The sequence below is a fragment of the Chelonia mydas genome, chromosome 8, assembly GCF_015237465.2.
Source record: "Chelonia mydas isolate rCheMyd1 chromosome 8, rCheMyd1.pri.v2, whole genome shotgun sequence".
NCBI classification, from domain to species: Eukaryota; Metazoa; Chordata; order Testudines; family Cheloniidae; genus Chelonia; species Chelonia mydas.
Genome location: NC_057854.1, coordinates 94,413,736 through 94,436,555, shown reverse-complemented (window position 1 = coordinate 94,436,555; position 22,820 = coordinate 94,413,736). Strand labels below are relative to the sequence as shown.

Sequence of the window (22,820 nt, the reverse complement as noted above, 5' to 3'; positions counted from 1 at the left end):
AAAAAAGCTCCAGCATGGACCGAATGGGAGGTACTGGATCTGATCGTTGTATGGGGAGAGGAATCTGTGCTATCAGAACTACGTTCCAAAAGACGAAATGCCAAAACATTTCAAAAGATCTCCGAGGCCATGAGGGACAGAGGCTACAATAGGGACGCAACACAGTGCCACGTGAAACTTAAGGAGCTCAGACAAGCGTACCAGAAAAGCAAAGAATCAAATGGATGCTTCGGGACAGAGCTCCAGACATCCTGCTTCTACGCTGAGCTGCATGCAATTCTAGGGGGGGCCACCACCACTACCCCACCCCTGTCTGTGGACTCCGATGATGGGGTACTCTCCGCCATGCCTGAGGATTTTGCGGACGGGGAAGATGAGGAGGACGAGCTTGAGGAGAGCTCACAGCACACCATTCTCCCCGAGAGCCAGGATCTTTTTATCACCCTGACTGAAATACCCTCCCAACCCAACCAAGCCGGAGAAGGGACCTCTGGTGAGTGTACCTTTTTAAATACAATACATGTTCTAAAAGCAAGCATTTTCTAATGATTAAATAGCCCTGAGGCCAGTACAGCTACTGGAAAAGTCCGTTAATGTGTCTGGGGATGGAGCGGAAATCCTCCAGGGACATCTCCATGAAGCTCTCCTGGAGGTACTCTAAAAGCCTTTGTAGAAGGTTTCTGGGGAGAACAGCTTTATTCCATCCTCCATGGTAAGACACTTTACCATGCCATGCTAGTAGCAAGTAATCTGGTATCACTGAATGACAAAGCCTGGCAGCGTATGGTCCTGGTGTTTGCTGGCATTCAAGCAACATTCATTCTTTATCTCTGTGTTATCCTCAGGAGAGTGATATCATTCATGATAAACTGGTTGAAATAGGGGAATTTAATTAAGGGGACATTCAGAGGTGGCTTTTCCTACTGGGCCGTTTGCCTGTGGCTGAAAAGAAATCCTCCCCGCAGTTAGCCATGTGGTGGTGGTGGTGGGGGGGGGGGGGCCACTGGTGCTGAGCCGTTCGCGTTTGGCTAGCAGGGATCTTCCCTGATACCAGCCACATGGTGGGGTGAGGGGTAAAGCAATCATCCCAGAGAACTGGATGTGTGGGGGGGCTTAGTTTGGTTTCTGCTGCTGCACATTAACAGGAAAACCACAGCACTAAATGGCCAACTCAACGTGCTTTGCTTGGTATGGGAGAGGAGGGCGCTGCTGTTATGAAAGTTGTAGAAGCCGAAATAGAAATAAAGTCACTATCGTTTAAAAAACATGTATTCTTTATTAATTGATTATAAAAATAGGGAGATAACTCACAAGGTAGCCCGGGTTGGCTGTGGGAGGAGGGAAGGAAAAGGCCACTTCAAAACTTGTTGAGTGACAGCCTTCTGTTGCTTGGACTGTCCACTGGGGTGGAGTGGGTGGGTGCCTGGAGCCTCCCGCCCACCCCCACCCCCGCGTTCTTGGGCGTCTGGGTGAGGATGATGGAACTTGGGGAGGAGGGAGGGCGGTTAAACGGGCTGCAGTGGCAGTCTGTGATCCTGCTGCTGTTCATGAACCTCCACCGGAGCATGTCCGTTTGATCCCGCAGTAGCCTCAGCGTTGCCTCATGCCTCCTCTGATCTTCCTGCTGCCACCTCTCCTGACGTTCATCAGCTGCTTTCCTCTACTCTGCTATTGTGTCCCTCCACACATTCTGCTGAGCTCTGTCAGTGCCGGACGACTGCATGACTCGGAGAACATTTCATCGCGCGTGCGTTCTTTTTTGCCACCTTATCTGAGATAGCCTTTGGGACGGAGGAGGGAGGCTTGAAACATTTGCAGCTGCTGGAGGAAAAATGGGGAGTGAAGTATTTAAAAAGATACATTTTACAGAACAATGGCTATACTCTTTCACGGTGAATGACACTATTCACATTACACAGCACATGTAATTTTGGTACAAGGTCGCATTTTGCATCTTATATTGAGTGCCTGCGGCTTTGATGTTAGAGATCACACACGCAATGCCAGGCAACAGAATTCAGCTTGCACATGGGAAAAGGGGAGAAGTACTGTAGCAGGGAGAACCTCCAGTGGAATTCTTGCTGACTCTACCAAAATGCTTTGGGGATTGTGGAAGAAGTGCATGCTTTTCAAAAAGGTGCAGAATGCACTCCTTTTTTGTTGGGTCCCATTTGCTGATGGGCATGGAGGAGGGTGGGGCATGGCTACACTCTCACGTCACTCTTTCCTAGCACCTTGGAGAGGGTAGCACAGGTGCTAACCTGAAACAGTCCTCACCTTTAGTGTGTGGAATTCATCCCTGCAAAGGGCCACGCACAATGACTATGCACCACTTCAGTCCCACTTAAGTCCTTCATAGGCCACATGCTGGCCCTTTGCATGGCGGTGCTGTGGAAAATGGGGCAAGACTCTTTTACTCCACCTACTCTCTCATGAATCCATGCAGGGCTAACCACAATCCGTCCCCAATTACTCAAGCTAAATGTTCATGTTAGTTCAACTGTTGGTGTTTAATCGTTAAGTGATGCTACTTTAAGTAAAGATAGGGTGTTAGGTCCTGATTAAAGTGAAAATGTGTTTGCTTTCCACCATGTGTCCCGGGTGAGGTGCATCGGTAGAGCTCTCTGTGGAAGCTTACCCTGACTCGGTCTGCACTAGGGTTTAAATTAAAAGTTTCTCCTGAAATTGAGGTATTAATATTTTTTAAAAATTGGTTGGTGAATTTAATGTATTTAATGGTACAGCATGAATACTAACAGGGAAAATGTACATCTCTGCTTGTGACTAATCTCCAAGTCTAGCTGGCTGGAGGCACAAGAAGAAAATAACACATTCATTGGAAAAAGGAAAGGCATTCTCAGAACTTAAAGTACAAGAAAACCATTTTAGATTCAGGAAAATAAAGCAGTATGCTTGGAAAAAATTTAAGGGACAGCTCCTCAGTGAGAACAGGTTGGAATAACTCCATTGTCTTTAACTGAGCCATACCTATTTATACCTGCTGAAGATCAGGCCCTAAATTTAAAGAATGTTTGATTTTTCCCATTCTCATGGACTTGAGTCACTCAAATTTTGGAAAAATATCAACATTTCATACAAAAACTATATTAAAAGAATATTAAGGTTGCAAAGTCAAGCACTCAAAAGTTGGAAATGAGAGAAGTAAGTAATTTGGCCCTCTTGTGCATATGCATTATGATACAGTCTTTAATTACATGATCAAATATTACTTTTTCCACTAGACCTCTGCGTCATTCAGTGCACATGACAGGATGGACCATGCTCTGGGGATTAATTGGGGTTGTGTAGTGAAGAAACCTGTTGTCTGCAGGACCTTTGCCTCATTTATGGCAGAAGTTGGAAGGTTTCTAATGAATGAAGCAGGGGATTGCAGGAGCTAGCTAAGAAACTGGTAGCAGTAGTATATTGTCATCCTCAATAGCCACTTAGAGGGTGATGAGACACACATTTTGCAGGTGTGATTCATAACTATTTGCTGACAAAAAATGAATGGTGAGACACAGGAATATTGAGTTCCATTCCAGGTTCTGGAGGGGACTGTACTATAGAGACTACAGACCGTTCTGCCTCTATCCCCCACAAGACTGTCCCTAAGCCAATTTTATCAATACTCTCCCCCCCCGACCACTCACACACTCCTCATCATAAACCCAGTCTCTTTGCCTAGCCAGTCCCAGTCTCTGTCCACCAGTCTCATTTCCAGTCTCCTTGCCCAGCCAGTATCCCATCTGGGCTCCTCATCCAAGTCCCAGTCTTCACCCCACGACAGACTCCAGTCCCAGTGATTGTTCTTGGGTTCCTAACCCCAGACCTCCTCCTCACCCCAACACCATCCAGACTCCTTGGACAGTCAGTCCCAGTATTCCCCCACATCCTGGCTCCAAATCTACCCTCTCCACTTCCCCCTAGGCCTGGCTCCTCTCCCCTCTGCATTAGTCAGGCTGCTTCCTCCTTCTCCATGCTTCCTAGGCACCAACAGGGTGAGCATTAAGAGCACAGGAGTCTCCTTCTGAACTCAGTTCATGCGCATAGTGACACAACAGCCTGCAGCAGCTGGGAGCAGCAACTGCATGGAAAGTCCAGCTCAGCTGCTGTACCCCTGAGTGGGGAGCATGGTCAGTATAGATGGAATCTTTGGAGAATTAAGCTGACAAACTCAAACACCTCAGAGATTGTGCAAACTGAGATTTTTCAAAGATATACCTTGGCCAAATTTGGGCAGTTTTTTTTTCAGAAGGACAGCAAAAAGCCAATCCTGACACAAAGGCAATTCTCTGCCAAATTGCAATTGCTTGCTCCAAAGTATGGAGGCGTTTCTTAACAAAACCCTCGTAAAAAAAAATGTTTAAAACATGGGCAAAAAGTATTTTTCTCTTATCTCATTCTCAGAAATGTCACAACCATTTCTGGTGAGATTTTCCTACAAAATTCAGGATGAAGAAGACACCTGGCATGGAAAATTTCAGCCTGAATGATTAACAGACATATTAAACTTCACTCATTTGGTGTGAGACTCACTCATTATCATGCTGTCTCACTCACACGTACATTCCTAATCTTATCTCACTCATTCTGAGTAAATATATAAAGATTTAAAATATTTTTACTCAATCACTGAAAAAGACAATATATCCGGGGCCTCATGCATGGGGCTTAGAGGTTGGAAAGCTGCTTTCCAAGCTCGTGTACTGTGATAACCATGGAGACTACAGGCACACCCCAGAGGAGAGAGGAAGCTACACCGAAGGGGAGGAGGGGACAAAAAATACGAATTCACCCAAAAAATGAGCAGGACGTGATCAGAAGTTTGCAGGTTCTGCAAAATACAATTCAAAATTTAAAGCACACAGGACAAATTCATGGCCCTTCATTGTCCCAGTAGCTGGCAAGACTTCTGTTTTAAAATATACACTGTGTTGCCGGGAGCTGTTCTGTTTTGCATTGCATATAGAATTCTCACATGCCCTAGAATTTAATATGAATTAGGACATTTAAGTGTTTCATATGCAATATTGAACAATGTATATTTTAAAACAAACTATTAATCTAATTGCCTTCTATAATGAGATAACTGGCTCTGTGGATGAGGGGAAAGCGGTGGATGTGTTGTTCCTTGACTTTAGCAAAGCTTTTGACACTGTCTCCCACAGTATTCTTGCCAGCAAGTTAAAGAAGTATGGGCTGGATGAATGGACTATAAGGTGAACAGAAAGTTGGCTAGATTGTCGGGCTCAATGGGTAGTGATCAATGGCTCCATGTCTAGTTGGCAGCCACTATCAAGTGGAGTGCCCCAAGGGTTGGTCCTCGGGCCAGTTTTGTTCAATATCTTCATTAATGATATGGAGGATGGTGTGGATTGCACCCTCAGCAAGTTTGCAGATGACACTAAACTGGGAGGAGAGGTAGATACGCTGGAGGGTAGGGATAGGATACAGAGGGCCCTAGACAAATTGGAGGATTGGGCCAAAAGAAATCTGATGAGGTTCAACAAGGACAAGTGCAGAGTCCTGCACTTAGGACGGATGAATCCCATGCACCGCTACAGACGAGGGACCGAATGGCTCGGCAGCAGTACTGCAGAAAAGGACCTAGGGGTTACAGTGGACAAGAAGCTGGATATGAGTCAACAGTGTGCCCTTGTTGCCAAGAAGGCCAATGGCATTTTGGGATGTATATGTAGGCGCATTGCCAGCAGATCGAGGGACGTGATCGTTCCCCTCTATTCGACATTGGTGAGGCCTCATCTGGAGTAGTGTGTCCAGTTTTGGGACCCACACTACAAGAAGGATGTGGAAAAATTGGAAAACGTCCAGTGGAGGGCAACCAAAATGATTAGGGGACTGGAACACATGACTTATGAGGAGAGGCTGAGGGAACTGGGATTGTTTAGTCTGCAGAAGAGAAGAATGAGGGGGGATTTGATAGTTGCTTTCAACTACCTCAAAGGGGGTTCCAAAGAGGATGGATGTAGACTGTTCTCAGTGGTAGCTGATGACAGAACAAGGAGTAATGGTCTCAAGTTGCAGTGGGGGAGGTTTAGGTTGGATATTAGGAAAAACTTTTTCACTAGGTGGGTGGTGAAACACTGGAATGTGTTACCTAGGGAGGCAGTGGAATCTCCTTCCTTAGATATTTTTAAGGTCAGGCTTGACAAAGCCCTGGCTGGGATGATTTAGTTGGGGATTGGTCCTGCTTTGAGCAGGGGGTTGGACTAGATGACCTCCTGAGGTCCCTTCCAACCCTGATATTCTATGATTCTGTGATAAGTGCTGGACTATTGGATGTTGCCAAGGACCAAATATGAGAGTCCCTGTCTTAAGCAATGACAAACATGCCACCTGGAAAGTCTCACTCTTTGGCCTTGAATCTCACTTCTTGGGACTGCAAATCTCACTCTTAAGGACAGCCAACCCTTGGCATCTCTGGATTAAATGTTGGCAAAGTTATACGCAATGTGTCTTATAATGGAAAGTATTGGAAAATCTTTACAAGCAGCACTACAAACTCTGCCCATAAAACAAACAAAGGAATAGGTCCTCAGCTAGTGTAAACTAGCATATCTTTATTGGTGTAGCTCCACATACTTCAGTTTAATCCAGATGAGGATCTGGTCCACTGTTTCTAAATATTAATTAAATTCTCACAGCACCGTCAAGTACAGTAGGTAAATAAAGTGCTATTTCTGCATTATACAGCTACAGAAATTGATGCCAATGAGTCCAGTGACCTGTACTGAGTCACTCAATATCAGAGTTTGGACTAAAATGTAGGACTTCCTAGCTTCTGGTATTTCGCTCGTACAGTAAGAACATGGCCATCTGACACTGGAGAGTACCAGTGATCCAACTTGCCCAATCGGGCTCCAGCCTGCAGAATGATTTTGTCCAGCCCTGTACGTGGCGCAGCCCACAGAGATCCAGTACTATGCAGTCCCATGGGCCCCCTGTGTAGAGATCTGGTATATGGTCTACACACAGTCCCCCTCCCTGCAGCTGGCCCACCTGGAGCAGGAAGCTCAGGGGATTGGTACGGCCTCCAGTCCCCTACCACCCTGCAGCACCAGGACTCTGGCAGTGGCTCCCAGCTGGAAGGAGATGTGAGTGCCCCAGCCCATTACCTCCTGTGTGAGCAGTGGCCACGCAGCTGTCTAAGGCGTGTCTAGGAGGGGAGGCAGCAGCTACTGGGTCTCTGTGGCCTCAGAACCGGCCAGTGGGTGGGGATAGGGGTGCAGTTGGGCCCCCTAGCCCTGTATCCTGCCTCCCCTATGATCAGAGCAGCCAGAAACCCATTCTGCAAGTCGGGGGAGGGAGAATCTTTACTGCTGCACAAGCCAGAGGGTCTGAGCATATATATGGACTGCAGTGAGGCCCCTGCCAGAGTCTCCTCTCTGAGTCAGGATGCAGAGGGGCATGGTTATCATTTAAAAAATTTCTGGGTGTGCCCCTGAGTTGATATCTCATTGAAATTCAAGAAAGAGGTGAGCTAGTATCTTTTTTATTTAATTTTGTTACTTCTTAACCCCATTAGTGCCTTAATGGCTAAATCCTAAAATCGATTCTGGAATTATATTTCTGTATGTGGTCCACAGAGGTGCTGCAAAACTAGCATCTGGCCCACAGCATTGAAAAGGTTGGACCACAATATGTAGGGAAGGCTAGTTGAAGAGTCTTTGGTGTGCCTGCAGGAATTCTATGGGCCTCTCTTCTCCAGTGTTAATTAACCTGATTATAATTTAAGATATTAACAACCCAAAATTATAGCACATAGACAGCAAGATACAAATGAATTCAGTAAGACACAGGAAGAAGAGGTCGTCACTGAATCTTACTAATGTTCTGCCATCTTTCCATTTTGTAACAAGTAACCATTTCCTAATACCTTTCACAGCTTTGATTCTGATGGACAGAAAAAAGCAATTATTCGCCAGGTAGAAAATCTGCTTAAAAAACGAACTACAGAAAGGATATTGGTTCATCTGTGAATTATTGGCTGCTATGAGATTTTTACGGGTAAGTAATCCTTCTGAGCTTATCAAGCTAAGGAAAGAACTATGTACTTGTTAATAAAATTGAATAATTATGTCTTCCCTGAGTGCTCCAAGCATGTTCCATAAATCCTCTGAACTACAACTGAACCTTATCGGCAAACATAACTGGGAAAGGCAAGGCAGAATCTCAGAAGCAACGTGACCTCCAGGACTGCACGGAACTGATAAATCCTGTTCTAGTAAATAATGTACCACTCTTCTCTCCTAATTTCTTTATCCAGTCTAGTAAAATTTTTGAAAATTTTTAACCAACTAAAGCCAATGTTTAAAGAAAGAATAAAATTATTCTGAAAACCATAAATTATAAAGGTTTAAGCATGATTCCTATTTCTACCCACAGGAGAGTGAAGCAAATGAGTCCTGAATTCCTACTTTTAGCCACTCCACCAAGCCTCCTTAATCTCACATTATTCCATTTTATGGACCTTCTGCAGATGATGGTCCAGATCTCCAGCTGGTGTAAATCAGCATAGCTTCACTGAGAGGTTAATGGAGATATGTCAGTTCACACCAGCTGAAGATCTGGTCTTATGTATCTATTTAGGGGGATCTTCCAAACTGGCTGACCTGTTTGGAGTATCAGAGTCCAGTCCTAGCAGATGAGAGCACTCAGCCCCTCAAAGATTCAGGTATTCAGTACCAAAGCTTAGGGCCTAACCCTGCTCCCACATAAACTAGACAAAACTCTTACAGTATTGATTTCAATGAGAAAAGGAGCAAGCCCTTGTTTGTTGTACATATTAAGATGTCTTTGAATGCTTTTATTGTAATGTTTAGAAGAACAATGAAGTGACAATATAATCAACCAGGTCACAGAGTAAAACAGAAAATTTTAGTTTTAAGGCAAATACTGACAGCTAAAATGTCCCTACGTCAGTAAGATTATCCACCAGGCCTTGCTCTCATTGTTCATATTTTATCATTATAGCAAAGAATTTTCAGCTGATAAGTTAGCTACTAACAGCGAGTACTCAGACAAGACCATGAACGTAACATGCACGTATAGAAAATGACAAGGAAAACTAAAATAAATAAATACTGTATATCAGGACCAATAATAATAAAAGGGATTATATAACTGAGGGGCTTTGCCCTGAGAGAGGCTAAGTACACCTTTAAAACGGAAAAAAACAGCATACAAATATATTTCATCCTGGAACTGGTATCTTTGTACAGTTGTTGGTTTCCTATTGGATTGAGATATGAAGTAGTTCCACCAACTGAAATCTATTCCAGTTCCCTCCTTAATTACAGGAATTTTAAACAGCTTGCTAACTAGCGTTTCTTATGCTGAACAAGTACAATTAGAAGTTTTATTAGCAACAAACCAATTGCTCTTCTGAGCTCTAGATAACAGCTAAATGAATCCAAACTTTGTTGTTATTAAAAATTCTAAGGAGAATTGTCTTTTTAATACACAAAAGATACCTTGTTCCCAACCTCCTATCCAGGGGCAATCTTCTGCATCATTATCAGAGTCATGAGGGCTTCTTCTTTTACTCACTCTTACCTTCAAGGCTTCATGTCAAGGCTACAGTTCTAATGGTCAAAGAGCACTAACCCACCTTTTGGTATTTATCAGAACTTCCGTTGGTCAGACAGAAGGGTTACCATCATGTAAACTTAAGACGGCAGCCATATTTAAACCAAACCTTATCAAAACACTACACTTCACAGACAATTCTCCCACCAGGTAGAAGACGAGAGAGAGAGAGAGCAAACCACACATGACGAATTTTAGTCATAATGGTTAATGTCCTGGGAAGGTGCTCAGATACTATGGTGATAAGGATTGTAGAATAAACAGTATATTATCTTAGTATCCACAGTATAGTAACAGTGGCTTCCTCCCCCCACTCCACTCCTAGATCCCAATGTTCGACAGGACAAGATACTGGAAGCAGGAACTTTAAAAAATGTATTTCTATTGGAATGTCACATACCAGATTTGTGGAAAGGGGTGCTGGATTTTGAAGATTCTAGCAAAATCAAGCTGAATTGCTGTGTCATCCATCCATAATTTTTAGTGTTGATCTGTTATTCAGAAGAGGTTGGACAGGTGGCTTACTTTACCCAAAGAGAAGAGAAAATAGGATACAGATTTAGTCTGATTTATGTTGGCTAGCTCTTATCAGTAGTACCATGAGGTGTCTTTATTATTATTATTAATTATTATTATTATTGTTATAATAAATCAAACTCAGGCTGCAGTACTGGGGAGTTTTCTTGTCCGTTTTAGACAAGTGCTCTTGCACTTCACAGATTTGAAATCTGAACAACTACAGAATGAGCGAGTTCTGTGACTTTGTTTTACTGGAAACCAGCACCTTAGAAATTTCCTTTGTGAAGGAGTGACTTGAAGTCAGAATCTGTAGTTGTCCTTATGTAATGCATTTTTTCCTCTCTCAATTTCTTAGAGTCAGAGGGGAAGAGAAAGAAATGGCCCTCTGAGAACTAGGATAAGGAGCGTACCCTGACCACATGATCTTTCCCTTTGTTATTGGGCAGAAAATAAGTGATCTCCATGTCCTAAGGTCACTGGGTATCTCTGATGAGGATATCTGAAAGGAGAACCCTACCTGCTGCATGCTCTTTTGAGATGATTCATAAGTGAGCTCTTTGAACTTTACAGATGCTCCATTAGCCTAGGGTTAGGAGAGGAACAGAAGACGACTTCACAATCAGCAGATATTTTGACTCTCTAAGTCCCATAGCACAGTGATTCAGAATACTTTCTGTACAGGGATCCTCCTCCCTTCTATCCAGTATCCCTCTTACTTAGGCTGGTGGTCGCAATCCCTGCCACCTGTTTGTTCCCTCCAGCTTGAGAACCCATGCCACAGAGAGTGACCACGTGAGTCACCCATTTTGTGTCACCAAATCCCAGAGAACAGCCATTTTGTCTGGGATTCAATGAGACAAAATGGCTGCACCCTTGTGATTCAGTGTGAGCATGCAGCCATTTTGTCCTATGGAATCCCAGTGTACGCATGGCCATCTTCTCTCACTGATTCCCACTATCAACTTGGTAGTTACATGAGAACAGACCCACAGCTTGAGAAAGTGAAAAGAAGGGATGGACAGAAGTCAATGGTGGGCCAAGATTCCCCTTACCACTTCCTTGTTGTTCCAAATTTGGGCTGTTCTTCTTGTCCTTCTACATTTTGTTGCTTGGAGGAGGGTGAAGAAGCGATGAGCATGCTGACCCATAGCAGGAGCTGTGGATGACTGGTGATACATGGTGGCCCTCAGCAGGGGCTGAGGATGGCAGTCTAGTCAATGGGGCATGGTGGCCCTCACCAGGAGCTGGGGTTGGCAGCCCAGAAGATTTTGCACCCTTTCCTGCCAGCATCCTTGTGCCTTGGGGTGCCTGTGTGGTGCAGCTACCTGAGAAGCTTACCAATTCACTGGAAGCTGGTGCATGCAGTTACCTCAGCATTAGAAGAGGGGATTTCAAGCAAACTATCTGAAGAGCCCTTAGGCTAAAAGACAATTCAGTAAAATGCAATAAACCAAATAATAGGAAGAAACATCCCTTTTAGAGTTGGGTTGGCTTGTGAGAGTCTGGAAAAGCCTGCCTGCAACCCTTCTGTTTGGGTTTTGCCTTCTCCAGCTTTAGGGGGAGGGTTACAGCCAGAGAGTGGAGGTGGAGAAACTCCTGTCAAACCCTCCTGGCTCCTACATGGCTAAATAAGGTAGCCCAACAAGTTATTTTGTTGTAGAATCAAAGGGGGAGCTCTGCTAGTGCCTTTCTGTGTCTGTTGTAATGAGAATGAACTGAGGGGTAGAGAAGGAAATATTCATGGGTGTGGCCACTTCTAACCTGCCTTGACTGACAGGTCAGGTTCTGCCTCCAGGAAGCTGCAAATGGAGGGATACCCATTGTTATGGATATACAGACTTTTCCTGCAAAGAGAAATGATGATTAACATTAGAACTGATTGAAAATATTTATTCAACAAATAATTTATTTTCAAAATAACAGCAAAAATTAGCAATTACATTATTTAGCACATACTAATCAACCAACTCTGATCAGCATAATATTATTTGGGGATGGACAGAAGTCAGGATGTCAATTTAAATCAATAAACTTACTTTGTCTCCTTAGTGCTCAGTTATATTGTTTTCTCCTAAATGTGTGTCTGTCTCCTTTTGAAACACATTTGACATCACAGGCTTTATAGTACCGCATGCAATAATGACCATTTATGGTTCACATATATGCTCTTTGTGCTACTTTTTAATCTATAATCCAGATTAATATCACATTCCTGATTACATTCTGAAAACTAGATCTGGATTCAGTTGCCCCTGTACAAGATACAAACACTCACCATATGCAGAGCAGAGACATGGCTCCGCAATCCCTCTTCTATGTTTTGGTCTCCAATGTAATCCCACTGCAGGGACTTTTGAAAAGGTCAACTTCATAAACCTGGAGAATAGGGTGTTAACTAATTATATGCCCCTCCCCACCAACAAAAAATCTCAATAATTCACAATCTTTTATGTATTTATCTTCATAACATCCCTGTAAGGTAGGGAAGCCCATTCTGCAGACAGGGAACTAAAATGGAGAAAAACTAAATAACTTGCCCATGGGTCAAAACAACATAAGAATGGCCATACTGGGTCAGACCAAAGGTCTATCTAGCCCAGTATCCTGTCTTCTGACAGTGGCCAGGTGCTTCAGAGGGAATGAACAGAACAGGTAATCAACAAGTGATCTATCCCATGTCGCCCATTCCCAACTTCTTGCAAGCAGAGGCTAGGGACACCATCCCAAGAAGTCTGTAGCATATCAGAGAATTGAAACCAGGTCACTAAAGCCCCAGACTAGCACCCTGACCGCCAGACCATAATTTAAACACTTGCACTGTGCTTTCTATATTGTTTTAAAACAATTAGTTCAGAATTACCTTTTTGACATTAACAGAAAGATTTTTATTTTGGACCTAGTAAAGAAACAGCTATATCCTATACTAATACAGGTAGAATATGAAATACAGATTACTGGACTTCACTAGTGCATCCAAATTGGAGCCAGACTATGAATTTAGCAAACAATGCTTTTTTATACTGATGTAAATTTAAGGAGATGGCTGTATTTTTTAAACAGAAGGTTTCATTTACAAAAACAAGGATAAGAATATAGCTGTGTGACCAACACGCTATAAGACAATTTTCAAACATTGTGTAGAATCAACACTGGGGTCTGGCCCTTAGTAACAATAAGATAACATAGCAGCCAACTCAGATCTTCTCCCCAAACTTGACTACTCAGTCTTCTCTCCCCAGAGAATCCTTTCCTATCTCCCTTATATCAGGGAGAGTAACATGCTGACTGAAGCAGGTGATTCAACTAACATGGGCCCAGATCCACAACTGACTTAAATCAGGCCATCAGCCTTTTCATGGTGGGGTGTTTAAGGCAAATAATTCTTTTTGCTCACAAACATGACAACACCGACTCACCGATTTGACAAATATCAGAAGTACAACCAAAAACCTGAATGCCAAGCATAAAAAGTTTGGACTTTAAAATACTAGCTAGGATATAGCCTCTATTTGATTATATTAACCTGCAGCATAGTAGTATGCAGACCATGAAAAATACCCATCCTTCCTTTCTTTTTTTCCTCCTTCCTTTATCCCTCTTTTCTTTCTTCCTTAGCAAGCTCTTATGAACTCTCTAATGGCTGCCATTTCATATATTCTTCAGGGTAATTAAACAAGAAATTTAAATCTAAATGTAATCTGGTTTACTAATAGTTAATATCCTAATTTATATGGCCTTATGTGTAGGGTCAGTGTATCAGGTATTAATTACTAATGCACACTTGCAAGTGATAATTAAATATAGTTGCACATGAATTCTTAGAGAACAGCAAAGAATCCACTTCCCCCCTCTTGCATGAACCCATTTGAAAGCTGGTGCTGATTCTTTCAAATATGAATCATTTGCACACATGCTATTCTTGTCAGACTCCTCCACATTCTAGTCACCTGTGAAAGCAGCTTCTGGCTGCCGGTGCCACTTATCCACCAACATTTTTGTGCACATGTTCTTTTTTGTTCTCACATCTGTGAGAATGTCCATTTAAGCTGAGTACCATATTACTGCTATTTCAGTGAGAGCAGCCACCTTACTTCAGTCGGTGTTTCTTAATATACTGAATTTGTTTTGTCCTTCTAAGTCTGATGGTATTTCTCAATCTAAACCTAAAAACCACAGCATACCTTTAGCTACAATACTTGTAACAGAGTTAATCAAACCACCAGATTTTTATAGCTTCTCTGAAACCAAGCAGTAGCTATGAGGTAAAAGACTAACAAAAAAGAGTAATAAAATAGTGAAAAAATGGCTGCTTTGTTCTGTCATGGGAGACAAATTTAAAGAGCAAATGCACGATATCATTTGGTTGTCAGTGGGCTATGGGGGCTTATCTGAAAGTTTGATAGCTCATAACTCATGAGCTGCAGAGGCTCAGAAGAGTTTTGCTATATAACACACTTCTAGCAATCTACTTAGCTCACTCCATTTCATTCCAAGACAGAATTTCTTTGTAAAACTTCGCAAGTGCTGGAGTTGTTTGTACAGACTCTCCTGAGTTGGGAGCTGTTTAAATAGTGCCATAATTTAAAGGGTTGGTTTCGGTTTGAATTAACAATTATAAGGTTGGTCCACACTGTCCAATCCAATGACAGAGCCGCATGGGCATTGGATATAAACAACATAGTGTATGCACACAGTAGGATGAGATCAGAAGCTTCTTTAGTTCAGCTATGTGGACTGCTTTATAATCCACACCAGTTTTTTAAAACCTACAAATCCCTATATTCAGAATATTTCAGAAGCAGATTATCTGGTAGAAGAGACATCTCTCATGAAGCAGAGGTGGAGCCCAGTAAATGTTGTTCTCCTTTGAGTAGAACCTCTGAACAGCTCAAGTGATCTATGATCACTTACTTAAACCTGCACAATGTCTCACCATAACCTTCCATATTACACAGCAACCTCTTATTGTTTTAAAACATATTTTCTTGCAGCATGCAATGCTGACAGAACACATACAAATATCCAGGATACACAAAACTATCATTTCCTCCAGTACTGCAAAACAGGATCATTTCCACTTGATGACTACAGCCTAAGAGAAACGTTGGCTTGTGAACGTTATCTGAGATGGACCTGTTGGGATTATTGTCAGTTTGCACTACTGCCACAGTTTCTTAGATTACCCACAATGTCTGCATAGCTGGAGCACTGGCCAACATTTTCTTTGCACTTATGTACAGCAAGGAATTGGCTTCATATAAGCTGCACTGTAGGGGATTTTCTTTTGGAATCCAGGCATAATATCATACGGAAGCTTGTCATACATAAAGGGAGATAATTAAAGTATGACATTGCATAGAGTAGGAGAAAATCTCTGGCAGCTGGGTTCACAGATGTCCAGCCAATGGTTTATTGAATTAAGTGAAAATTCCTATTCCTGTGGCTTTTATTATTAAGAGCTAATTACTGATTAGGTTTAAGATTGACATATACTAATTTTAAATAAAATAAGCAAATACTAGCTATGATTCTCCTCTCCTAGATCCTTGTTCCTGTACTGAGTATCTTGCAAGGCCACTCAGACACACTCCAGGTCCAATCGCATTTTTAGGGTGCTCTCACCATTCATGAATTTCATAGACTTTCCTATGTCTCATTTGCTTCCTCCCCATAAGGCAAAGCCACAGGGGAAGGACAGTGACCTGTTATAGGTACACCATACTACACCATGGTGCAATAAATCACCTCCCCTACTTCTCAGTCAATAAGGACATTCTCTCAACAGTGCTGCCACCATGGGAGAGGTTTGCAAGTTTGTATTATCTAGTCATGAAATGTAATTTGTATTATGAACCAAGTACATTCTCTCCTGTATATAGATTGCTATACAATTCTAGGAATGCATTAACACATCTTGAGTAAGAAGTACAGTCTCTTACAAGTGTTCACGATATGTCTTCTGAATGGGCTCCATCACACTTTTTCTTAGTGCTGGGCCAAGCAAGCAATTTCCATATCTTACTCTTCCACTCACATACTTTGGCTTTATTGTATTCCACTTGTGCAATTAGAAATTAGTTCCACATATAGTTGCCTTTTAGTGGCTGATTTTTGTAGCATGCATACACCTTTCCTGTCAGTACTGTAATCTCTTTCAGTGCCTTAACATTCCTGATCAGCCGAGACCAATGGTCATTGATGTTTTTGTTTGCAAGGGTTGAATAAAACATAATTTGACACTGGAGGTAAGCTTTTGTTGAATCCTAAACCCAAGTATATGAAAGATAAGTCCCTTGTTTGTATCCAGGGCTTGTGTGGATTTAGATTTGATCTAAAATATACAACCAGATCCACTCCTGCAATCTCTCCCTTTATAGTGTTCTAACAGAGAAAAGGACAGAGAAAACTGTTGTACCTCCCCAGCTAGATGTTCCTAGTGCCCACCTGGCATAGAGCAGGAATAACCTGCTCCTACACAAATTCCCAATCCTCACTCCCTGTATAGGAGACATGTCAGGGGCCTGCAGGAGCAGGTGGGAGTATTACTGCACTCTAGCTATTCTCCATCTGAGAGTGGCCCTTTGGGGTCTGCAAACAGCCAGCGTATCCTAGAATGGCCCTGGGGCTCCTGCCCTTCCAAGCCATGCTGAGGGTATGTCTACACTTTGAGCTGGGGGTGTGATTCCCAGCTCAAAGAGACATACTTGCGTTAGTGCTCATCAAGTTAATGCACTAAATACAGAGTGCAGCCCCAGCAGAGTGAGCAGAAGGACGGGCTAGCCACCCCGAGTACATGCCTAGAGTCGCAGATGGGTACTAGGTCTTCTTTCATGTTGACCCAGCCATCTTCAGACTGAGTACCAGTCCCTCAATTAGACATATTGTATGGCCCTCTAGGTAGATATACTCTATGGTCCCTTTGACAAACACACTGCTTTATTTGCTCACAAGTATTTTGCTTGTTGCTCAGGGTTTCTATTGTTGTTTATATACTTTGCATTTTTAGGAGCCACAGGCAGAGGAAAAATGACAATACATGATTATATACAAGTACTAAAAACACAGAGATATTACAGTGAAGAACTCTGTGTGTGTCTGTGCGTGTGCATGTGTGTGTGCGTCCTTCACTACACTCTACTGGATACCATCAGAACTCTTTCAATGGTTCGTCATAGACCCTAGCAACTAAGCAAGATTCTCTTTCAGCTGAAATGATGGGGCTCTGTAATTTCAGAGCCAGAGGACCTGAATTCTATCCCCTACTTTCTCTTTGCACTTCCACCATGGCCAAGGTGTACAACAGTGACAAATGTGAAGTCCAATGAAGTAGTCATAGCTTTGGTATGATATTATTCAATCTTAGTCTCTGATCCTTTATGTTACTCCATTTAAGTGCAGAGGTCTACCAATGCAAAGTGACTTGCATGACTGGGGATTTCTACTGTAACTATCTATATAAACAAGAGAAGGGAGGAAACCAGATTTTTCATTTTGTGGGAAATACTGCAGTTTTGCTTTTTTCCATTCTGAAACAAAACCAAAACAGGATAGATGTTTCCAGTGAAACAAACGTCCGAAAAAATAATCCTTTCAGGATGATCAAAATGTTTTGTTCCGATAAAAACAAAACAGGTCCTTTCAATTTTGACTTTCAAAATTTGATACTCTATGATAACTTTTAATTAAATCTTCTAAAAATTGTATTTTGTAATGGAAAATTCAGATATTCCATTTGGAAAAGGCTGAAACAGAATACTTTGACCTTATCGGAATGTACCATTCTGTTCAGCCCTCCCAAAAAACAAAATGTTGTCAAAAAGCACACATTTTTGCAAAATATTTTGCTTTGGATGAATCAGCACTTTCCAACAGAAGAACATTCTGTAAGAAAAATTCCGAAAGCTCAAGTATAAACCTCATTCAGCTACACCAATGAAAAAACTTGTGTCAGGATGTAGATAAATTTTACTCTCAGATATTAAGAAGAAATTATACTGAACAAAGTGAAGGCTTAAAGAAAAAAAACAATATACCATGATATGAATATAAGAAAGAAAAGGATAATGTGCCTAAAATCTTTATAGATGCATCTGGAAGGAAGTGGGAAAAATAAAGTTAAGTTCCACCATAAATAATGCAGCATGAAAGTTATCCGATGACTGCAGTGCTATGAAGTTAGATGGGTCTGTAATGATGATAAATATGCTTGTCTTTGGAAAGTGACAGAAAATTATTCCATTATCATTGTGATGTTATTCATGTATCACAGATATGTTTAAGACACAAAAGGCTTAAAGGCTCAAAAATTCATAAAAAATACAGACAGAGCCATAACATTTTGGATCTGTATGTTGGAATGCATTTTCAATAAGCCACTCTTATGAAAACAAGTACCTCATTAATGAGGTGTAAACAAAATTACAGATGCACTTCTCAGAAGAGGATGTTGTTCTATGAAAATTTCTATAATTACTGGAGATGACCCTATAAAGTATTAATCATCCCTAGCTGTCAATCTTAGCCAGCCCTTAATAACAGAATATTCTAACTGCAGGTGTCACAATGCCTACAACAGCTTACTTAGGAAATCAGTGCCAGGTTTACCAAACAAAGGCACCGCCTTTCTCCATGCAGAGGTAAACTAGAAGTGTAAAACATATATGCAAGGTCTAGCTAATTAAGAGAGCGAGAGCGTCAAATTTATTCCTCTTGAAACTCCAGTAAAGGGTATGGAGTTACACCTGAAGTGAATCTGGCTGTGTGTGAGTGAGAGAGGGAGAAGGATCAGTATGATGATGTCTTTTTAGTCATTTTTAGTGTTTTGCCATGTCTTAAATTGTATTTTCACTTGGTTTTGCAGCATGTTTATGGGCCTGATCTAACTGTCCTTGCAAAGGCAAAACTCCAACTGAAGACAATAGGCATTCTGCCTGAATTACAAGTAACGACAAAAGAATTGGGTTATGTATGTCAGAGTGATTAGTTTTCATTGAAAAATACTTGCAATATCTGTGAACATTCCAAGAGGTGGGGGAAGTGTCAGGTTGTATGCAGATGTAAGCTGGCTCTGTGGCCCTATACACTGTTTGGGATGGGTTCTGAAAAATTAGAGATGTATGAGAGATGAGGGGATAAAACAGCTGCTATGTCACAAATAAATTAGTAACAACATGTGTATCATTCAGTTTTAAAAAACACCAAACAAATATTGTACATGGCTGCCACATAGAATTGTGTTTTTGCATTGGCCACACTGACATAAATGGTCAAGGGCATGTTGAGCACAGTTGTCTGAGGCAGGCTTCTGACATATTTAAATAGACACCTTTCTGCCTGGGGCTTTAGAATGCCGCAGTAGCCTATACAAGGGAAAAAAACCCTCTCTTATCTCAACACAGATATTAACATCGACTAGAAGACAGTCCTGCTAATGCACGTTAAGTGCACAAAGCCACAAAAGAGAGTCTATAGCTATTGTACCTCCAGATGTACCTGTTTAACATCTCTCCTTTTTGTCTTTTAAACAGTTTTCTTTCTTTCACTTTATTACTGCCATACAGGAACATTTCCCTCTTTCCACCAGTTTCCAGGGAGGAGGACTAGGGGCAATCAGAGATACTATCCTTCGCCTATGTGTCTCTAACTTAAGTTTCAAGAAGTAAAGCAAGGAAGACAAATGACTTGTTTGTTAGAGAGAGAGAGAGAATGCAACACTAATATTAAAGACATATGTCCCCTATAGCTTTGACCACTGCAGAAGATTCACCCAACTCCCTATTTACATGCTCAGATGATGAGGTCTCTTTAGGGATGGAACAAGCAAAATAACTTAACCAAATAGCACAAATGTCATCCACGTTTACTGAGCAGAGTGTTTCTGAAGTACAATTGAAAGCACTCAGCTGTCAGATATTTAGGGGTACGTGTGTTAAAATGAAGACAGAGGGAGACTTTCTCACAAGAGCGTTCTAGCCAACAAGTGATTTGGTTTTATACTTTCTGTCATGTGACCTAAGTGAGCCATTCTGCTTTGATCCTACAGCCTTCAAGCCCTTTTCTGTTCTTCTCTCAGTGATTCCCAGACTAGGAGAAAAAAAAACCCCAACAACTCTCATTGACACAGTCACTGTTCCAAGCAAAAATACACTCGTAGTGTGTGTACACCCCAAAGTACTGTTTCTTACCAGGTGTTTGTAGATGACCTAGCACAATAAGGTCCTGATCTCACCCCAGGCCCCTAGGCTGTAACTTAATATTTATTTTTATTATTTTAATTAAGTAATAGCAGACCACATACCTACTCACATAACTAATTTCCATATTCCTGCAGAGCTAGACTCTGGAAATTAGGTACTGGACACATCAGTCATTATGGGCAGCTGAATACAGAAAGTAATCCCAAATTTGACCTTTCCACCAGAATCATTTTTATTGGATTTCAACCCTTAAAGGGACATTAGGGCTAACAGTATACAGCAATTGTCAATTTCTTCTGTGAGCCGGTCATGTAGATAGGAGGCTTACAATTTTGGTGAAATGAAAGTTATCTTTAGTTACCACATATATGTAATATATTTTAGCCAAAAAATTACTATTTTTGTGGTGGTGGGGAAATAAGCATAAAAATCACATTAATTTAAATGTTACATACTGCCGCCTATGAGATGACATGTTTCTCACAAGCATGAATTCAATCACAGGCTGATAATGGAGTGTTAGTAACAGACTGGGGTAAACAGAATGATTACATCCCTCACGGTGACAATATGGTAATTCTACATCTTCTAAACAAGCCCAAGCAATAGTATGTTCTTGTGACATGAGAATGATCTCTCTACCACTTTTACAATTAAATTACGTCACTCCATTTTTAAACAGACAATGAAAACCCTACAGGCAATGTCAGCAGGAGGCTGGGAAGCTTCACATTTATGAATTAGGGATCAATTATTAAGATAAAAACCTCCCTTTATTGGCCACCAGCTGCTCCCTTTGCTTAAAATAATGAAAGAGTAAATGTCACAACATGAAAAAGTCAGAGCTCTCCAAGGGCAAACAAGTGTGCCACAGGCACAGTGTTAGGGACTACGTGCACCCACAGAGCAGACAGCTCTGTCTGGTTATCAGTCAATCATCCATTCACGCAAACATCACATATGTGCAGGTCATAGCCATGTGATAAACTGCATGAATCATGATCTTTAGACAATGGAAAGAGAAGACCCCATGGACAGCTTGAGATCTGACTCAGATCTTGGGAGATCACTAGCTCCATGGTCCCCCACCTTCCAGCTCTCTATCAGAATCACACTGCCGAGGACCCTGCACCAGCAGACGCCCCTGGGACCACCCATGAAGTTCCCAACCAGGGTGCAGACCTCCTGCATGGTCTGTGGCCACATGGGTGAAATCATTGCTTAAGCATAGGCAGTGTTGCAGATCATTGACTCCTGTAAAGCTCTTATATTCGGGTTTTGATTTCTCTAGTAGGTTTTTAATGTTCAGAGCCATATTGCACCTCACCTGTGGAAGGTCAATATTCCAAAATAATTGTTTATTCATTGGTTTCAGAGTAGCAGCCGTGTTAGTCTGTACTTGCAAAAAGAAAGGAGGACTTGTGGCACCATAGAGACTAACAAATTTATTTGAGCATAAGCTTTCGTGAGCTACAGCTCACTTCATCGGATGCATTCAGTGGAAAATACAGTGGGGAGATTTATATACACAGAGAACATGAAACAATGGGTGTTACCATACACACTGTAACGAAAGTGATCAGGTAAGGTGAGCTATAAGAGCCAGAAGAGCACCCAGAAGTCACCTATTACAGGACAGGCCCAACAAAGAAAATAACAGAATGCCACTAGCCATCACCTTCAGCCCCCAACTAAAACCTCTCCAACGCATCATCAAGGATCTACAACCTATCCTGAAGGATGACCCATCACTCTCACAGATCTTGGGAGTCAGGCCAGTCCTTGCTTACAATCAGCCCCCCAATCTGAAGCAAATACTCACCAGCAACCACACACCACACAACAGAACCACTAATCCAGGAACCTATCCTTGCAACAAAGCCCGTTGCCAACTGTGTCCACATATCTATTCAGGGAACACCATTATAGGGCCTAATCATATCAGCCACAATATCAGAGGCTCATTCACCTGCACATCTACCAATGTGATATATCATGTGCCAGCAATGCCCCTCTGCCATGTACGTTGGTCAAAATGGACAGTCTCTACGTAAAAGAATAAATGGACACAAATCAGACATCAAGAATTATAACATTCAAAAACCAGTTGGAAAACACTTCAATCTCTCTGGTCACTCGATTACAGACCTAAGAGTGGCAATACTTCAACAAAAAAACTTCAAAAACAGACTCCAACGAGAGACTGCTGTATTGGAATTAATTTGCAAACTGGATACAATTAACTTAGGCTTGAATAGAGACTGGGAGTGGATGGGTCATTACACAAAGTAAAACTATTTCCCCATGTTTATTACCCCCCCCCCCCCCACTGTTCCTCAGACGTTCTTGTCAACTGCTGGAAATGGCCCACCTTGATTATCACTACAAAAGGTTCCCTCCCCCCACTCTCCTGCCGGTAATAGCTCACCTTACCTGATCACTTTTGTTACAGTGTGTATGGTAACACCCTTTGTTTCATGTTCTCTATGTATA

The 22,820-nt window shown here is 41.9% G+C and overlaps 1 long non-coding RNA gene across 1 annotated transcript in view; it reads right to left on the bottom strand.

The window, feature by feature from the left end:
* Positions 1–1,514: 1,514 nt before the first annotated feature.
* LOC114020056 overlaps positions 1,515–22,820 on the bottom strand; it is a 55,324-nt gene continuing 34,018 nt past the window's right edge. The window contains exons 5-8 of the long non-coding RNA XR_006292742.1: positions 11,184–11,975; positions 10,649–10,714; positions 10,013–10,136; positions 1,515–1,821 (exon numbers count right to left, since the gene is read on the bottom strand). This is a non-coding gene — a long non-coding RNA (uncharacterized LOC114020056). The remainder of the gene's footprint in view (positions 1,822–10,012; positions 10,137–10,648; positions 10,715–11,183; positions 11,976–22,820) is intronic.